Source organism: Littorina saxatilis, linkage group LG15 (genome assembly GCF_037325665.1).
Source record: "Littorina saxatilis isolate snail1 linkage group LG15, US_GU_Lsax_2.0, whole genome shotgun sequence".
NCBI classification, from domain to species: Eukaryota; Metazoa; Mollusca; class Gastropoda; order Littorinimorpha; family Littorinidae; genus Littorina; species Littorina saxatilis.
This window is the reverse complement of record NC_090259.1, coordinates 2,614,386-2,628,249: the sequence shown is the minus strand read 5'-3', so window position 1 is coordinate 2,628,249 and position 13,864 is coordinate 2,614,386. Positions and strand designations below refer to the sequence as shown.

The 13,864-nt window shown below is 42.3% G+C and overlaps 1 protein-coding gene across 1 annotated transcript in view; it reads left to right on the top strand.

Moving 5' to 3' along the window:
• LOC138948200 (sushi domain-containing protein 2-like) overlaps positions 1 to 13,864 on the top strand; it is a 164,653-nt gene that overhangs the window by 39,285 nt on the left and 111,504 nt on the right. The gene's annotated exons all lie outside the window — the stretch shown is intronic.

Sequence of the window (13,864 nt, the reverse complement as noted above, 5' to 3'; positions counted from 1 at the left end):
ACTACTACTACTACTACTACTACTACAATACTTACATAAGGCCAAAAAAAAAAATTGTCTGTTTCTGGTAACATGGCTAAAAAAAATAGGGTCGGTAGGTCGGGATTTTTTTTTATTTAAAAAAAAAAATTGTTTTACCCCCAAATGTAGACCAATAAAACTAACTTTAAAAATCGCGCAAAGAGACTGGATTCACTATACATAGAGACAAGACACTCAACACATTTACAAATCGTCAGCGGACTTTCGTTTTCACACGTTTTTGTTGTTCATTTTCTCACCCTGTCCTTTACCACCAAAAAAAATATTAAAAAATTTGAGTTTGGAAAAAAAAGTTTAGGGTCGGCGCCGAAATTTAGGGTCGGTCGGGTGACCAGAAACAGACAATATTTTGTTGTTGGCCTAATTAGTAAAACAGGATAAGTTTATGTACATACGTGCATTATATGAAACATTGTAGTTTATACATGTTCATGACAAGGTGCAAAGCAAAAATTTGCAAGTCAATTAGAGTAAGAATACTATGCAATAGTACATCAACTCTGCAAGACAATGGATATTATGCAGAACATCATAATTTCATTAACAAAACAATAAATTAAAAGTGAGTGACTGTGTCTCAAAGGACATAACAATCAAGAATATACTATTTTCATTAAATGGGATATATATTTGTTTTTGAAAGAATCTGTGCTGGTAGCTTCCCGTAAGGCATTCGGAAGAGCGTTCCAGAGACGGCCACCTGAATAAACTAGACTAGACTTAAATAAGTCTATCCTAGGAAGAGGAGTGTTAAATTTCATAAGGTGGTGTGAATTCTTCAAAGAGAACTTTGAACAAATGGTTTGGGGTAAAGTTTCGGATATAATTTTATGCATAAAGATTCCTTTGTTAAAAAGCAGTCTTGACTTTAGAGGTAAGATCCCTAAATGTATGTAGTCTAACTCTGTGAGGGTAGTGTGCTTTAGTAATACTACTTTTAGCGCTCTTTTATGTAATCTGCTGAGTGGTTTTAAGGAATTTTCACTTGCTGAGTCCCATAGAGTGGATGCGTAATCAATAACAGATTGAATATGAGCAATGAAGAATAATTTTCTGGTGTGGCAGTTCAGGAAGTGTTTAATTCTAGATAAGAGGTACACTTTCTTTGACACCACTTTACTAAGTTGCTCAATGTGGGTTGACCAAGACAAGTTGTTATCGATATTAACACCCAGCAGTTTGTGATGGTCGACTTTTTCCACTATTTCACCATCTATCATTAAAGCAGGACCAGCTGAATAAATATTCTGGCGTTTTTGTCTTGTTGTTATGACCATATATTTGGTTTTCTTTGGGTTAAGAGACATATGGTTTAGTTCAGTCCACGCTGTCAACTGGTTTAAACTTCTTTGAAGTGATTCTGATAAGCGAGTTAAATTTGTGTTGCTGGAGTGAATTGTGGTGTCATCTGCAAAAAGTTCACATACATTTTGAATATATAGGGGGAGGTCATTAATGTATATAGAGAAGAGGAGGGGTCCTAAAACCGATCCTTGTGGTACACCGTATTTTACTTCTTGCATGCTCGACGCCGAGGCGTTTGTTAGTACAGTTTGTTGTCTGCCGGTGAGAAATGAACTAATAAGTTTGACAGTTTCGATTCCGACGCCATACAATGCGAATTTTCTCAGTAATAACGTGTGATCAATAACGTCAAAGGCTTTAGCAAAATCAACAGAGAGAGAGAGAGAGAGAGAGAGAGAGAGAGAGAGAGAGAGAGAGAGAGAGAGAGAGAGAGAGAGAGAGAGAGAGAGAGAGAGAGAGAGAGAGAGAGAGAGAGAGAGAGAGAGAGAGAGAGAGGACAGGACAGGACAGGAGGACAGACAGACAGAGCTGAATTTAACCTTTATTTAACAAGAATACAGATTTAAGGCTAGGCCTTTTCTTACGATCTGTCCTAGTTGAATATATATACACACACACACACACACACACACACACACACACACACACAAACACACACACACACACACACACACACACACACACACACACACACACACACACACACACACATAATTATTCTATTCTAAAAGATTAGCGCAAAAAAAAGCAAATTAAAATGCAAATGTGGCGCTAGTCTACGATCATGATGAAATAACTCGTGTGAATTTTCGTCATAAAACAACTTTGTCATCAGACGAACCAAATGAGAGCAGACGCCTCAGACGAACCAAGTGAGAGGAGGCACCTCAGACGAACCGAACGAGAAAATAAATCAAATTGATGTACAGGTGTGTGACACAGCCAGTCCGATATTTCTACCGTTGGACCATTGAGAACTCCCTTCCCTCCATATTTAGGGTGGACATCAAAGAGTCATGACACATCACTTTGTTTTGCTGGGAGGGCAAGATGGTTAGTCGTACAGGGCAATACATGTGTGTTGGTGTGTGTGTGCGTGCGTGCCTGCGTGAGAGAGAGAAAGAGAGAGAGAGAGAGAGAGAGAGAGAGAGAGAGAGAGAGAGAGAGAGAGAGAGAGAGAGAGAGAGATGTCTTCAATTTTTAATTCAGTAATTTTTGTGTGATATTTTCAGGTACAAATTAATATTCACTATATATTAAATTATTGATTATCAATCATCAAACACTGGTGTGATTTAACGTAAATGTAATTTGACATTTAAATGAAAAACATATTGGGAGGGATAGAGAGAAAGGGGGTGGTGGAAAGAGGAATGTCACTTTTACAAGAAGAAGAAAAAGCAAGAAATGAAAAGCGGGAATGTGAGAGGCACACAAGTGTTGTAAGTGACGAGCAATGCCACGGCAAATAGAGGCCAGGGACAGGAGACCTGGGCAAACACATACTATTATACACGCTACCCCCCCCGCTGTTTCAAGGTCAGTCCGCGTGGCAAGGACAACACCACAAGTGTTTTATATCGCTTAAAAGCTAAGTTTTTGAAAACATCGTTTAAAAAAAAAAAAGATTTTTGTTAACGGTGCTACTTTGTTTTCCTCTTGTTTTAAATTTGTTTTTAATACCTTTTTTTCTGTTGTCAAGGCTGCGAGCTGGTTGTGACGTAAGAATGACGTCGATACTCGTAAAAAGTAAACGTAGTTGTTGGAATAGTACTTGAAGCGATGACTTGCTGAATATATTAATTGCGCTAGCTTCCTGTTGGCCGGTCTCAGCCAAAGCATCCTTCTATTTGGACATGATACACCAAGAATGTACAGCCTGCATGGCTGCTTGCTGCAAGTGGAGAGAGAATATTATCATTATGTTTGTTGAATTCATTTCGTATTTGACACCTATATCAATCTGCGAAATTAATTCAGTAATATACCGGCACGGTTGGCCTTGCGGTAAGGCGTCCGCCCCGTGATCGGGAGGTCGTGGGTTCGAACCCCGGCCGGGTCATACCCAAGACTTTAAAATTGGCAATCTAGTGGCTGCTCCGCCTGGCGTCTGGCATTATGGGGTTAGTGCTAGGACTGGTTGGTCCGGTGTCAGAATAATGTGACTGGGTGAGACATGAAGCCTGTGCTGCGACTTCTGTCTTGTGTGTGGCGCACGTTAAATGTCGAAGCAGCACCGCCCTGATATCACCCTTCGTGGTCGGCTGGGCGTCAAGCAAACAAACAAACGAACAAAATTCAGTAATAAAATCCAGTGTACGAGTATAGATAGAAAGCAATCGGGCTGAAGACTGTTGGTGTGTGTCCAGGTGGAAGATTGCTCGTAGCTCTCATCAAACTCACACTCATCAAACTCACACTCATCAAACTCACCAAACTCACACTCATCAAACTCACACTCATCAAACTCACCAAACTCACACTCATTCCCGTGAAAACAGTTTGGCTCAGCCAGACCTTTAGGTTTACCAGGCGCTTACTTGGAACAAGACCATCCCACCACTTGCACACCCACCAACAATCACCAGCCTGTGCAAGGTGGGACGTTTTATGAATTGACCTCGTGACCCCTCACAGCAAGCAGCCAGGATGTTGATTTTTGGTATGAGGGGGGGAGGGGGGGGTCGTATCCCATAACAAGCCTGCCTTGATCTGAGATGGCGAGTCCAACTGTCTCCACGAGAAGGAGCGTGCCTTTGATGAACTCAAGACAGGTTCCGCTGTACAGGGAGGGTGTAGGTATTGCAGGTAGCCAGGAGGCGACAGGTTCCGCTGTACAGGGAGGGTGTAGGTATAGCAGGTAGCTAGGAGGCGACAGGTTCCGCTGTACAGGGAGGGTGTAGGTATAGCAGGTAGCCAGGAGGCGACAGGTTCCGCTGTACAGGGAGGGTGTAGGTATTGCAGGTAGCCAGGAGGCGACAGGTTCCGCTGTACAGGGAGGGTGTAGGTATAGCAGGTAGCTAGGAGGCGACAGGTTCCGCTGTACAGGGAGGGTGTAGGTATAGCAGGTAGCCAGGAGGCGACAGGTTCCGCTGTACAGGGAGGGTGTAGGTATTGCAGGTAGCCAGGAGGCGACAGGTTCCGCTGTACAGGGAGGGTGTAGGTATAGCAGGTAGCTAGGAGGCGACAGGTTCCGCTGTACAGGGAGGGTGTAGGTATAGCAGGTAGCTAGGAGGCGACAGGTTCCGCTGTACAGGGAGGGTGTAGGTATAGCAGGTAGCTAGGAGGCGACAGGTTCCGCTGTACAGGGAGGGTGTAGGTATAGCAGGTAGCTAGGAGGCAACAGGTTCCGCTGTACAGGGAGGGTGTAGGTATAGCAGGTAGCTAGGAGGCAACAGGTTCCGCTGTACAGGGAGGGTGTAGGTATAGCAGGTAGCTAGGAGGCAACAGGTTCCGCTGTACAGGGAGGGTGTAGGTATAGCAGGTAGCTAGGAGGCAACAGGTTCCGCTGTACAGGGAGGGTGTAGGTATAGCAGGTAGCTAGGAGGCAACAGGTTCCGCTGTACAGGGAGGGTGTAGGTATAGCAGGTAGCTAGGAGGCAACAGGTAAGCAAAAGGAATACCTGTGGTGGGTGAAGGTGTGCAGAGGGGGGCGTTGTTTACCTACTGGGCAGGTGTTGTGTTGTAGCGGCTAGCACTCCAGTAAGGGCCGACAACTTTTACCTGAGAAATGTGTCTATAGGTACGTTTTGTGGGTAGACTTGCACCTTGGTTTTGGAACTCTGAATGCAAATAGAGGTAATTTTGTAATGAAAGGCAGTACTTTCTCTGAAATATTTTTTTTTAAACCCAACAACAACAAACAAACAAAACTCAAAAACACAAACAAAACTCCACACGAACACGCAAACAAACAAACAACCACAACAGTCTTGATCTATACTGACCGTGTTTCTCGTTGTTCGCGTCTTTCTGGTTTTGATTTTTGTCTGCCAGACATTCACTACCTGCCCCTCCCCCCCCCCCCCTCTCTCTCTCTCTCTCTCTCTCTCTCTCTCTCTCTCTCTCTCTCTCTCTCTCTCTCTCTCCCTCTCTCTCTCTCTCTCTCTCTCTCTCTCTCTCTCTCTCTCTCTCCACCCCCACCCCCACCCCCCCCCCCCACCCCCGTGCGTTCAGACTTGTCAGATGAATAAAGTGATTCACTTGTAGTCATACTTTTTGAATCATTTAAATCTTGAAATTTCATATCAGCTACTGTGATTTAAAATTTTTTTTTTTGTTTGTTTTAATTTTGTGTGAACGGGGGGAGGATTTGGCAGTGTTAAACGTTGATATTTCCTATCAAGCTTACCTGCAGCATGGCCATACGAGCCAGTGACATCTTCTCTTCAATGTTTCATGTTAGTTCATCGTGGATATTCCTATTCTTGCTTTCAGCGGCTTTTATGTTTGCAGTGTGAAACGTGGACCTTCACTGTAATGCTTTACAAGTCCCTACAACGTGGCCATGCTACCTGCTACATTTATCTACCTGTAACGTAGGTGTAAGTGGTTGCCACGTACCTGCCACTGGAGGCTGACAGGACCATACCTGGCTCTGACAAGACAAATTACACCTGGATGGATTATATCGATTATCGCAAGGCTAACAGGAGTTCCCTACATACCTCCAAAGTTCAGTTTGAGGGTCGCTTTGGGGAGTTTTCACCACATTGGCAAATTTGTTTTCGCTGATTTATGGTGATAACATTTTGTTATTTTGGTTCAGTTTCAAGTTTGTTTAGGCATTTTTTCGCCATACTGTTGACACATTTGTTTTTGATGGTTTTAGGGTGAAAACAGTTGTATCGTTTCAGCACAAAAGTTGACTAGTCGAGACGTGTTTGGCAAGGGCGAGTAGCCTTCGTTTTTTTTCAGTTTTTTGTCATACATACGTGTGTTACTGGGCGGGTAGTTGATATGAGATGAGGGACTCCTTTTTTTTTCACAGCACTGACAGTTTCTGGATTTAAAGTATACTGTTACATTCTTTAGGGACAGTTATCGTCGATCTGCGGGAAGTGGTTAAAACAGGAAACAATGGAGTGAGAGATGCGTGGAATTAAGACCCATTTCTTGTTGATGTACGCCTTGTTTTAAGTCCTCATTCTGGACACATCTAAATGGTCGGAAGAAACGTAAAATACCCATGAAGTAATGTTTGAAAGAGTAATTCACCATGCATTTTTATTCACCATGTTTTTTTTAATGACCCCGTATGAGAAATCACAAAATATGCAGTGCTGTCACTATTCAGTATGGTACCGGCACGGTTGGCCTAGTGGTAAGGCGTCCGCCCCGTGATCGGGAGGTCGTGGGTTCGAACCCCGGCCGGGTCATACCTAAGACTTTAAAATTGGCAATCTAGTGGGTGCTCCGCCTGGCGTCTGGCATTATGGGGTTAGTGCTAGGACTGGTTGGTCCGGTGTCAGAATAATGTGACTGGGTGAGACATGACGCCTGTGCTGCGACTTCTGTCTTGTGTGTGGCGCACGTTTTATGTCAAAGCAGCACCGCCCTGATATGGCCCTTCGTGGTCGGCTGGGCGTTAAGCAAACAAACAAACAAATTGCAGTATGGTAAGGCATCACACTTTATTAAACTACTGAACTCACACTATAACATTCCTCCTTTACTTTTGTTCTCTCCAATAAGTGAAGTCGTCGTAGGTTGTAAGGTTGTGTACAGTCTGTACGTGTAAAGTCTGTACGTGTAAAGTCTGTACGTGTAAAGTCTGTACGTGTAAAGCGTGTAAAGTCTGTACGTGTAAAGTCTGAACGTGTAAAGTCTGTACGTGTAAAGTCTGTACGTGTAAAGTCTGTACGTGTAAAGTCTGTACGTTTGTCAACAGGATGAAAGCGACCCACAGACGGCGGCCTTTGAACCTCACACAACATGTAAACGAATCATTTCGGTGCATCCAGAGATAGCGAGGAATGCACTGGCATAAAAGAAAGAAAAACCAGTTGAGCTTGTTGCGTGTGCTGGGAAATAGCCAGAAGACCATCTGGCGAGATGAAAACTAGTTGAGGAAGTCGACACAATTTTAAGTAGACCGACTTTTGTACTTGTCTCTGGAGGAACATAAGGCACGCTTTTACGTCTTAGTGGTTGCTACCTGAGATTGAAAGGGTCTTCTTCAAAAAGGGTGTACAGACAAGGGGCTAACTTTCTCTTGTTTCTCTCTTTCCCGTCTTTCAAATTCTGGTTGTCTGTCGTTTTTTCTCTGTGCATTCATATTAAATAGATAAATCCCACTTTAACCAAACGCGTCCACCGATGGTGTAATATTTTGCTCAGGTCACGAGGACTGGCGTCGAACAAGGGAGGGTTTGCGTTAGGCAATAAATTAAATCACCAAAAGAATAGATGCTTTCACCAAAAGAATTGTTTAGTTAGCAAAAGATATTCCAACAAAAAATCGGATGTTTCCACCCACAAAATAGATGCTTCTAGCAAAAAACCGATTGATTCTACCAAAAAAAGAAATGAGACTTGCAAAAGAATTCTCAACAAAAAAACGAATTAATTCAACAACAAAATAGCTACTGTCAGCAAAAAAATTAAAGTTTAGTGTACTTTCAGAGACAAAATAGTGTCACTCCATATCATAATTGTACGTCCAAAGAAAGTTAAATGAAAATGATAAAATCAGTGTACAGAGCAGTCAAGATCCGTGTGTTCACTGCCTGATAAGCGCTGGTCTCGACAGCTTTGGGCGCCCGCGCTTTCGCTTCTGGCCGATTGGTATGGTCGATCTTGGCCTGGGCAGGGGGGTTGGTCACCTCCAGACGAATCTCCATGCCCATGGAATGATGACACACGTAGCACTTGAGGAACTCCGGACAGTTGCAGAAAAACTGATTGTTTTCGTCGATCGTAATCTTCCACACCGACCTCCGACATGTGGCATACTCCTCGAAGTCAGCATAGGACGATGATTCAACCTTTTCTTCGGTGAATTCTCGGTCTTTGGTCCACTGCTTTCCAATTCCCCGTCGTCTCGTAGCTGGTGGCTCACTGTCAGACTCCGACGTATCATTATCAAATCTCACTGGATCGATCCTCTCAAAATCCATCTCTCCACCTTCAAACTCCATTTTCAACTGACAGAATCTGTGTCCTTGCTTGATTCAGCTGAATTTGTGATCACAAATCACCTCTGCTTAAGCGAAATCAGTGAGTCAAAACAATGACCACCACTCACACTGTGTTTCACTGTGTTGGAGAATGACTATCCATTTCTTTTGTTGAAACTATATTTTCTTTTGCCTGAAGTAGTCAATCTTTTGCCTGATTATATTTTCTTTTGCCTGAGTATATTTGCTTTTGCCAGTTTATTTTATTTTTTGTTCAGACAGGAATTCTTTTGGCGGATCAATTTTTTGGGGGGTACTTTAATTCTTTGTCACTCAAGCCATCTTTTCTTTTGGTGAAAGCATCTATTTTTTTGGCAGAACCATTTCTTCTTTTGGTTCATTAAACGGGTGCCTTTGCGTTATAAGCGCGATAGCACAGCCTCGCAGGGAGTGCGCCAGGGTGAGCCGAGCCCTGGCTGAATGGCGATGAATTAACGAGCTAAGGCGTAGGCTTGATCCAGAGTCTCCCGCCTGTGTTGTAATCACGCGCCGAATGAGGCTGGGGGATTTGGGCATGGAATTGAAGCGACAGATTTGCCCCCATCATAATGGTGTCTGTCTTGGCAACACGCTTTGATTTACACAATGAACAGAATGTGGATTTGTGTGTGTGTGTGTGTGTGTGTGTGTGTGTGTGTGTGTGTATGTGTGTGTGTGTGTGTGTTGCAAGAGGGTGGCAAAGTTCAAAGTATTTCAAGCTGAGAGTGGATAGAGATTGGGCGTGTTGTTTGGGGTGGAGGGGGGTGGAGGGGTGCATGTAACGTGGGGGGGGGGGGGGGGTAGGGGATAGGGAGAGCTGGTTTTATTTTTAATAACAATACACTTGGCTGCTTCCAACTCAAAGGAACGTCGGTTCACGACTGGAAAGAATGACATTGTTTTGGCATGAGGATAATAAAATAACAAAGTGAGAATGAAGGGGATGAAGAGATGGAATCAGGGGGATGTTCTACTTTGTCATAAAGCCTTGATACTTATATATATAAAGACAAAAAGCTGAATATTATACCGTGTCTCTGTAACATAAAACTTTTTCAGTTGTCGCTGACAAAATTGGCTGCTTGTAGCATTTCCAGGAACGTTTATTTGACAAACGTGTTTGAGGATAAAGTGAAGGAATAACTTACTGTTTACTTACTGAAAAACTTACTGTTTACTTACTGAAAAACTTACTGTTTACTTACTGAAAAACTTACTGTTTACTTACTGAAAAACTTACTGTTTACTTACTGAAGAACTTACTGTTTACTTACTGAAAAACTTACTGTTTACTTACTGAAAAACTTACTGTTTACTTACTGAAAAACTTACTGTTTACTTACTGAAAAACTTACTGTTTACTTACTGAAAAACTTACTGTTTACTTACTGAAGAACTTACTGTTTACTTATTGAAGAACTTCATTTGGCTTTCTTCTAGTGAAACAAAGATAGGATTTTTGCTGAGTCCACAGAATTGTTTATCAATTGGCGCGTAGGCAGAAGAAGTCGATCGTTGCTGCAATGTGCAGAAAACAATACGGGCTCCTTCTCAGATTTATCTTAACCGGTTTTTGTAAGGGCCACAGGAATTTGGATCTCATTTGGTGTCCTTACATTCTTATTTCACAACAGTGTTTTGACCTTGACCGGGTCTTTTGCTGGTATCAAACCATCTGAAATAAAGGTGGGATCAAAAGTGTATTACGTCTCAAGGATCAACCCTGAAAAGAAATAAGGATGATAAATAAAAGGCCGGTATGTACGTGCGACATCCTGTGGTCACGTTTTTGTCAGGAAGAATAATGGACGGAGTTTTAAAGGTATTGTCTATCTCGAATCCAAACACGATAGATTGCGAACGTTCCAACATTCAGAATAAAACCCCAAGAATGGTAAGTTATTGTAACGTTTAATTTATGACAAAAGAAAACATTAACATCACTGGTACCGTGGACAGACAGACACAGATGCAGATAATGAACTTAGCTTTGAAAATGTTCAAAGTCTGTGCCACGCACGATCCCGAGAACTTGTTTTCCTGGGAAGAACTCCGCATGGGAGCGTCATTGAGAAAACTTGCATTCATTTTCTGGTGTCTAATCACTGGAATGAAATGCTGACGACAATGCTTTTCTTGCATTTTTGAGGAGGAGGCTGGGGAATAAATATATGCAAATGTGTGGTCGAAAAAACTGTTGTGAAAGAAGACAGCAGATTCCCATTGACAAGGGGGAGGGGTTCAAATACACACAACGATAACGGTTTTATGAGCAAATATTGGAACAGACAGAAGGCAACCGATTCAAATTCCTGTAAACAAAAACTTGGGTGAGGGAGGGGCGTGTGCGTATTGGAGAAAGGGATGGGAGGGGGGAGACACACACAACGATTACAGTTATAAGCAACGCGTTGCATGTAGGTCCGTGTTGCAAGGCCTTGCACCTGTTGCCAAGATTGTAGTCTCCACCTCCTCCCCCTGCACGCCTGTTGTGCAGCGAGCAAAGGTCTCGCTGGGAGAAACGTTTGTAGAATACAAACTTGGAAGTGGTGCCTGCATGGGCTTTTGACGTGGTTCTAGCAGAACCTGAGAAGGGAATGGAGAACCTAGCAAACAGACGATCTGGGAGGGGTGTGAGTGTGGGGGGGGGGGGGGGGGGCACAGAGGAATGTGTACGGACGCATGGCTGTTCTATGGCCTGGTTGTGTGTTTGTGTGTGTGTTTGTTTGTGTGTGTGTGTGTGTGTGTGTGTGTGTGTGTGTGTGTGTTGGTCAATTTTAGGATCGTGTCACGGGAGAGTGCTTTCTTCACCGTCTGCTGTCAAGTTTTGACTAAATGTTTTAACATAGAGGGGGAATCGAGATGAGGGTCGTGGTGTGTGTGTGTGTGTGTGTGTGTGTGTGTGTGTGTGTGTGTGTGTGTGTGTGTGTGTGTGTGTGTGTGTGTGTATGTAGAGCGATTCAGAGTAAACTACTGGACCGATGTTTATGAAATTTTACATGAGAGTTCCTGGGTGAGATATCCCCAGACGTTTTTTTTCTCATTTTTTCGATAAATGTCTTTGATGACGTCATATCCGGCTTTTTGTAAAAGTTGAGGCGGCACTGTCACACCCTCATTTTTCAATCAAATTGATTGACATTTTTGTAAAGCAATCTTCGACGAAGGCCGGACTTCGGTATTGCATTTCAGCTTGGTGGCTTACAAAATAATTAATGACTTCAAATGGTCATTAAGAAAATTGTAATATTTTTTTTTAAATATAAAACGATCCAAATTTACGTTCATCTTATTCTACATCATTTCCTGATTCCAAAAACATATGAATATGTTATATTTGGATTAAAAACAATCTCTGAAAATTAAAAATATAAAAATTATGACCAAAATTAAATTTCCTAAATCGATTTAAAAACAATGTCATCTTATTCCTTGTCGGTTCCTGATTCCAAAAACATATAGATATGATATGTTTGGATTAAAAACACGCTCAGGAAGTTAAAACGAAGAGAGGCACAGAAAAGCGTGCTATGCAGCACAGCGAAACCACTACCGCGCTAAACATGCTCGTCAGTTTCACTGCGTTTTGCACAAGCGGCGGACTTCGGTCATTGTGAAAACATGCAGTGCGTTCAGTTTCATTCTGTGAGTTCCACAGCTTGACTAAATGTAGTAATTTCGCCTTACGCGACTTGTTTCTGTTTACATTTACGTTCTATGAAATTTCCGTTTGTGCATTTTCCCCCCAACATTTAGTTTCCATTTCCACTCCGTAATTTGTCAGGTTTTTCCACCTACAGGTGCAGAGACGTCTGCCCTAATAATCACTAATTAGGACAAGTATTAAGGAATGCAACGAATCCCTTTTTTAAACGGGAGTAGTTTGCAATTTCCTATTCGTCATTGGTTGCGCTCGATTCGCAGCTGTGTACGCAACAGCCTTTTTCACCCAATGATCATGAGTTTTATTGAGAGGGTGAGTTGTGTGGAAGAATTGGATTTGGAACATATTTTGTGGTTGGTATGCTTTTGGGAGGGGGTTGGTGGGCTGGGCTGGGGTGTGTGTATGTGTGTGTGTGCGTGTGTGTGTATGCGTGTATGTGTGTGTGTGCGTGCGTGTTTGTGTGTGCGTGTGTGTGTGTGTGTGTGTGTGTGTGAGGCAGTCTGCCATGTCGGATTCTTTTTTTGTCTCATGAGTTGCTGATTAATACTACATGCCAGTATTTTGTTTTGTGATCTAAAAGCCGTAAGGATAGGCGTGCCCAAGAAATGCTTTGTCGCTGTGCCCAAGAAATGCTTTGTCGCTGCTTTTTGCTGTATCAAACCTTTTTTCCATTACGGGTAATTGATCGATTTCACACACATGAGTTGTTTTAGATATGAGAATTATTAGGACTCAGGGAAAAACAAAAATAAGAGACCGACAGAAAGAAAAGAATGGAAAAAAACACGACGAGTCTTTGATGCGTTTCACGCATTTGATTAAATTTAGACTTGGGAGCCATGAGAGTAAATGTGCACACAAAGAAAGAAACAAGTCGCGTAAGGCGAAAATACAACATTTAGTCAAGCTGTCGAACTCACAGAATGAAACTGAACGCAATGCAATTTTTCAGCAAGACCGTATACTCGTAGCATCGTCAGTCCACCGCTCGTGGCAAAGGCAGTGAAATTGACAAGAAGAGCGGGGTAGTAGTTGCGCTGAGAAGGATAGCACGCTTTTCTGTACTTCTCTTCGTTTTAACTTTCTGGGCGTGTTTTTAATCCAAACATATCATATCTATATGTTTTTGGAATCAGGAACCGACAAGGAATAAGATGAAAGTGTTTTGAAATTGATTTCGAAAATTTAATTTTCATCATAATTTTTTTATTTTTTATTTTCAGAGCTTGTTTTTAATCCAAATATAACATATTTATATGTTTTTGAAATCAGAAAATGATGAAGAATAAGATGAACGTAAATTTGGATCGTTTTAAAAAATTCTTTTTTTTTTTTACAATTTTCAGATTTGTAATGACCAAAGTCATTAATTAATTTTTAAGCCACCAAGCTGAAATGCAATACCGAAGTCCGGCCTTCGTCGAAGATTGCTTGGCCAAAATTTCAATCAATTTGATTGAAAAATGAGGATGTGACAGTGCCGCCTCAACTTTTACAAAAAGCAGGATATGACGTCATCAAAGGTATTTATCGAAAAATGAAAAAAAAAAATCCGGGGATATCATTCTCAGGAACTCTCATGTAAAATTTCATAAAGATCGGTCCAGTAGTTTGGTCTAAATCGCTCTACACACACACACACGCACACACACACACACACACACACACACACACACACATACACCACGACCCTCGC